At 41.6% G+C, this 5,691-nt stretch overlaps 1 long non-coding RNA gene across 1 annotated transcript; it reads left to right on the top strand.

The window, feature by feature from the left end:
• Positions 1–1,208: 1,208 nt before the first annotated feature.
• On the top strand, positions 1,209–5,691 carry LOC139180469 (uncharacterized). Its single transcript, XR_011564743.1, has 2 exons — positions 1,209–4,307; positions 4,708–5,691. It is a non-coding gene; the product is annotated as an uncharacterized lncRNA (long non-coding RNA).

The raw sequence follows: 5,691 nt of genomic DNA, 5'->3' as shown, positions 1-5,691 counted from the left end.
CACAATTGCACTCATCTCACACACTAGTAAAGTCATGCTCAAAATTTCTCCAAGCCAGGCTTCAGCAATATGTGAACCATGAACTTCCAGGTGTTCAAGCTGGTTTTAGAAAAGGCAGAGGAACCAGAGATCAAATTGCCAACATCCGCTGGATCATGGAAAAAGCAAGAGAGTTCCAGAAAAACATCTATTTCTGCTTTATTGACTATGCCAAAGCCTTTGACTGTGTGGATCACAATAAACTGTGGACAATTCTGAAAGAGATGGGAATACCAGACCACCTGACCTGCCTCTTGAGAAATCTGTATGCAGGTCAGGAAGCAACAGTTAGAACAGGACATGGAACAACAGACTGGTTCCAAATTGGGAAAGGAGTATGTCACGGCTGTATATTGTCACCCTGCTTATTTAACTTCTATGAAGAGTACATCATGAGAAACACTGGGCTGGAAGAAGCACAAGCTGGAATCAAGATTGCCGGGAGAAATCTCAATAACCTCAGATATACAGATGACACTACCCTTATGGCAGAAAGTGAAGAGGAACTAAAGAGCCTATTTAGTTGAAAGAGGAGAGTGAAAAAGTTGGTTTAAAGCTCAACATTCAGAAAATGAAGATCATGGCATCTGGTCCCATCACTTCATGGGAAATAGATGGGGAAACAGTGGAAACAGTGTCAGACTTTATTTTTTGGGTCTCCAAAATCACTGCAGATGGTGACTGAAGCCATGAAATTAAAAGACGCTTACTCCTTGGAAGGAAAGTTATGACCAACCTAGATAGCATATTGAAAAGCAGAGACATTACTTTGCCAACAAAGGTCCATCTAGTCAAGGCTATGGTTTTTCCAGTGGTCATGTATGGATGTGAGAGTTGGACTGTGAAGAAAGCTGAGTGCCGAAGAATTGATGCTTTTGAACTGTGGTGTTGGAGAAGACTGTTGAGAGTCCCTTGAACTGCAAGGAGATCCAACCAGTCCATTCTAAAGGAGATCAGTCCTGGGTGTTCTTTGGAAGGAATGATGCTAAAGCTGAAACTCCAGTACTTTGGCCACCTCATGCGAAGAGTTGACTCATTGGAAAAGACTCTGATGCTGGGAGGGATTGGGGGCAAGAGGAGAAGGGGACGACAGAGGATGAGATGGCTGGATGGCATCACCGACTTGATTGATATGAGTTTTGGTGAACTCCGGGAGTTGGTGATGGACAGGGAGGCCTGGTATACTGTGATTCATGGGGTCGCAACGAGTTGGACACAACTCAGTGACTGAACTGAACTGAACTTAAAACTGATTTCCAAAATGAAACACATTCAAGATAGTGAAATTTATTCAGAATTGAGATGTGAGGAATTCCCTTTCCACCATTTTTTTTCAATTTTTGTCATGTACAAGCAAAAAATGCAGAACTGAATCTAAACTTAAAATATCCTAAAACGGTCAGAAAAAGTACAGCTGAGAAGAAATAAGACAGAGATGAATCTTTCCTCCAAGTGAGGCTACATCCAGCAGACAAATTTATTAAAAGTAGGTGAAAATTGGGAATTCCCTGGTGGTCCAGTGCTTAGGACTTGGCAGTTTTACTGCTGAGGGCCAACGGGTTCAATCCTTGGCTGGGAAATGAAGATTCCACAAGTCGAGTAATATGGCAAAAAAAAAAAAAGTAGGTGAAAATCACAAGTAGATAACTTGGAGTTGAGAGATGAACATAGAATTATGTTGTGAAGGCAGCTGTGTTTGGGACTTCTCTCCGATTACAATCATTTCTTTATGATAAAAAGCTGCTGCCACTATTACTTCGTGACAATAACAACCCAGCCTTCATCACACTATTTTACTAGCATTATTTTAAGCGTTTCACATGTATTGATCCAATTCTTATAACTGTATTTGGTAAATTCTATCATTAACCCATTTTATAGATGGAGAAGCAGGAACAAAATTAAGTAACTTGATCAAGGTCACAGGTAGGCCCAGGAAGTCTGGTTTCCACACTAATCTTTAAATCTCTGTGCTATCCTTTGTGTTACAACTTTTCATGTTTATACTGTGTTTTTAGGTGGACATTCAAGAACTGGATTACAAAATGGATTATCTATATTTTTTGCATGAAGCCAGTATCCATTCACTCATCCAACATGTGAACCCAACATGTGAACTCACCAAATTTGAACCCAGCACCAACCTTAGAACTTTAACCAAGACAGAATGAAATGTGCTTTCTTTAAGATTAATGTTTTCTGGGAAGATAAAGAAAGTAAGCAGGCAAGTATAAAGTAATCCTTGCAAGAACAAGAATAGTGCAGGCATGAGGTATACACAGGAAGCACCTCTATTCCAGGTGGCGGGAAACTGGGGATATGTGGTGATGGTCAGGACCATCTTCCTGGAGGAAGCCTTATCTGAGAAACAGAAGATGAATAAGAGTTAACTCTGGGCTTTGTGCAAAGCAAGGGATGTGTTCCAGACAGAGAAAAGAGCTCTCTCGGGGACCAGAAGGCACATCAGGATAGTTCAAGTGTGGGGTCCTGGGTGTTCTCTGTTGAGAAGAAGCTGGAGAGGAAAACTTGGTCATGTTAGGAGTGTGAGTTGCACCCTCCAAAGTAATCTTCAGAAAGATTACTCCCTGTAGAGTGGAAAACAGATGCAGGGAGATGATGAGTCAAGCTTGGAGGCAAGGACAATAATTAGGAACTATGGAGATGAACTATATCTAATAGTTTTCTAATCCAAATGCAAGCTGGCAATGACTGTGATTGGTGGGAGGTTGCAGGGAGTAATGTCAGGATATTACAGAGCTAAAAGTATATAGCACACTTTATTAGTGTAGAATCATCAGAGATATTCATTTTAAGGCCATGTGGGTAACCTCCAGCTTTGGACAGGCTCCCGTCCAATTCAAGCTACTGATTCATTTTAGTAAATGTCCTTGTGGCAAAACTGCATCGTTACTAAAAATATCCCAAAGAAATTGTGATATGAAGACTTAATGAAAACCACCTTTATTTCTATAAATATCACCCCACTTTCTTTCTAGAAAAAAAACCAGTTATTTTTCTTTTCTTTTTATTGGCTTGCCACAAGGAATGTGGGATGTTAGTTTCCTGACCAGGGATTGAACCCATCTTTCTGCAGTGGAAACTCAGAGGCATAACCACTGGATCACCAAAGATCAACAAAGAAGTCCTATTTTTCTTTTTTTTTTTTTTAAAGTTAAATCTCTCCTCCAGGGACTTCTCTAGCAGCCCAGTGGTTAGAGTTCCGGGCTTTCACTGACTTGACCCAGGTTCAATCTCTGGTCTTGTCGGAGAACTGAGATCCTATGGGCAAGCCTCAGGGCACAGGCAAAAAAAAATCTCTCCTTCAAAACTTTAAAAGTCCACGTGTCTGCTGCAACCACTGAGACATCACAAAGAGATCTGTACAAAAAAACCTTGAATAATCTTCCACGTCATGTCTCCATCCTCTGTCTTTCCAAAAGGCTAGTCTCTCTCTGCCTGTTCTCTCTCTCTGTCACCACTGTCAACAGTCCCCTGGCCCATCCTGTGGATCTCTGGGGGTGGGCTGGGGACGAACAGATGATGAAGGGACTGGGGAGCAAATCAGTCTGGAAAAAAGAAACAGAAGAGCTCAATTCTTACCCCCACCACCTTTTTTCTTAACTTTTTTGTTTGAAATAATCCCAAACTTTGAAAAAATTGTAAGATTAGTACCAAAAACTCCCATATATCCTTCACCCAGGACCCTTAGAGTTTTGCCAATTCTAATGATTTCTCTTTTTTTCAGCTTTATCGAGATATGACTGACAAAACTGTAAGACGCCTAAAGTATATTTGATATATGTATTAATATATATAAAGTATAATTCCTTCAAAATACTTTATAGTAAAAGGAGCCAATCTAGAAGCACATGGTCAACCCAGTTGTCATGTGGCTCTAGTCTTCTGTAGACTAGAATCCTTCCCCAGCCTGCCCTTGACCTTCTTGATCCTGGCACTTTTGGAGATCACAGACCAGTCACTTTGAGGAATGTTCTTCCTATTTGACTTGTCCAGTGTTTCTTCATGATTAGACTCAGGTTATGCACCTTGGGCCAGAGTATCACAGAAGGGATGATGTCTTATTCTTCTTTTTTTAAAAAATATTTAATTAATTAATTTAATTTAACTGTGCCAGGTCTTAGTTGCAGCATGTGGGATCTAGTTCCCTGACCAGCAATTAAACCCAGGCGCCCTGCACTGCGGGAAAGAGTCTCAGCCACTGGAGCACAGGGAAGTCCTGGTGTGCTCTTCTTATTGCATCCCATCAGGTAACAAGTGATGTCAATTTGTCCCATCACTGATGGTGTTTGCTTTGATCACTTTCTTAATATGATATCTGTTAGGCTTATCTCTGGGTGGCTCAGTGGTAAAGAATCTGCCTGTGATGCAGGAGACATGACTTCAATCCCTGGGCCAGGACGATCCCCAGGAGGAGGGCATAGGAACCCACTCCAGTATTCTTGCCTGGAGAATCCCATTGACAGAGGAGCCTGGCAGGCTACAGTCCACAGGGTCGCAAAGAGTTGGACACAGCTGAAGCGACTGAGCACACATACAGGCTTATCTCTAAAAAGTTACATTTTCCCCTTTGTAATTAATGAGTAATTTATAGGGAGATAATTTGAAATTATTAAAATCCTATTTCTCATCCCATTTTTACCCCATTAGATTTAGCATCAAATGATGTTTCTTTGGGATTGGAATGAAAGCTGACCTTTTCCAGTCCTGTGGCCACTGCTGAGTTTTCCAAATTTGGTGGCATACTGAGTGCAGCACTTTCACAGCATCATCTTTCAGGATTTGAAATAGCTCAACTGGAATTCCATCACCTCCACTAGCTTTGTTCATAGTGATGCTTCCTAAGGCCGACTTGACTTCACATTCCAGGACATCTGGCTGTAGGTGAGTGATGACACCATCGTGATTATCTGTGTTGTGAAGATCTTTTGTGTACAGTTCTTCTGTGTATTCTTGCCACCTCTTCTTAATATCTTCTGCTTCTGTTAGGTCCATACGATTTCTGTCCTTTATCGAGCCCATCTTTGCATGAAATGTTCCCTTGGTATCTCTAATTTTCTTGAAGAGATCTCTAGTCTTTCCCATTCTGTTGTTTTCCTCGATTTCTTTGCATTGATGTGAGAGTTGGACTGTAAAGAAAGCTGAGCGCCGAAGAATTGATGCTTTTGAACTGTGGTGTTGGAGAAGACTCTTGAGAGTCCCTTGGACTGCAAGGAGATCCAACCAGTCCATTCTGAAGGAGATCAGCCCTGGAATTTCTTTGGAAGGAATAATGCTAAAGCTGAAACTCCAGTACTTTGGCCACCTCATGCGAAGAGTTGACTCATTGGAAAAGACTCTGATGGTGGGAGGGATTGGGGGCAGGGGGAGAAGGGGACAACAGAGGATGAGATGGCTGGATGGCACCACTGACTCAATGGACGTGAGTCTGAGTGAACTCCGGGAGTTGGCGATGGACAGGGAGGCCTGGCCTGCTCTGATTCATGGGGTTGCAAAGAGTTGGACAAGACTGAGTGACTGAACTGAACTGAACTGATGTTTCTACCTAAAATTATTATAACTATAATTGTTGTCATATGACAATTTTTTTTTACCTTTGTTAGCATTGTGCTGTAAGAACCTTCCACTTATCTA

This window comes from Bos indicus, chromosome 3, assembly GCF_029378745.1.
Source record: "Bos indicus isolate NIAB-ARS_2022 breed Sahiwal x Tharparkar chromosome 3, NIAB-ARS_B.indTharparkar_mat_pri_1.0, whole genome shotgun sequence".
Lineage (NCBI taxonomy): Eukaryota > Metazoa > Chordata > Mammalia > Artiodactyla > Bovidae > Bos > Bos indicus.
Note: the sequence above shows the minus strand (reverse complement) of the source record. Positions and strands in the feature narration are given on the sequence as shown.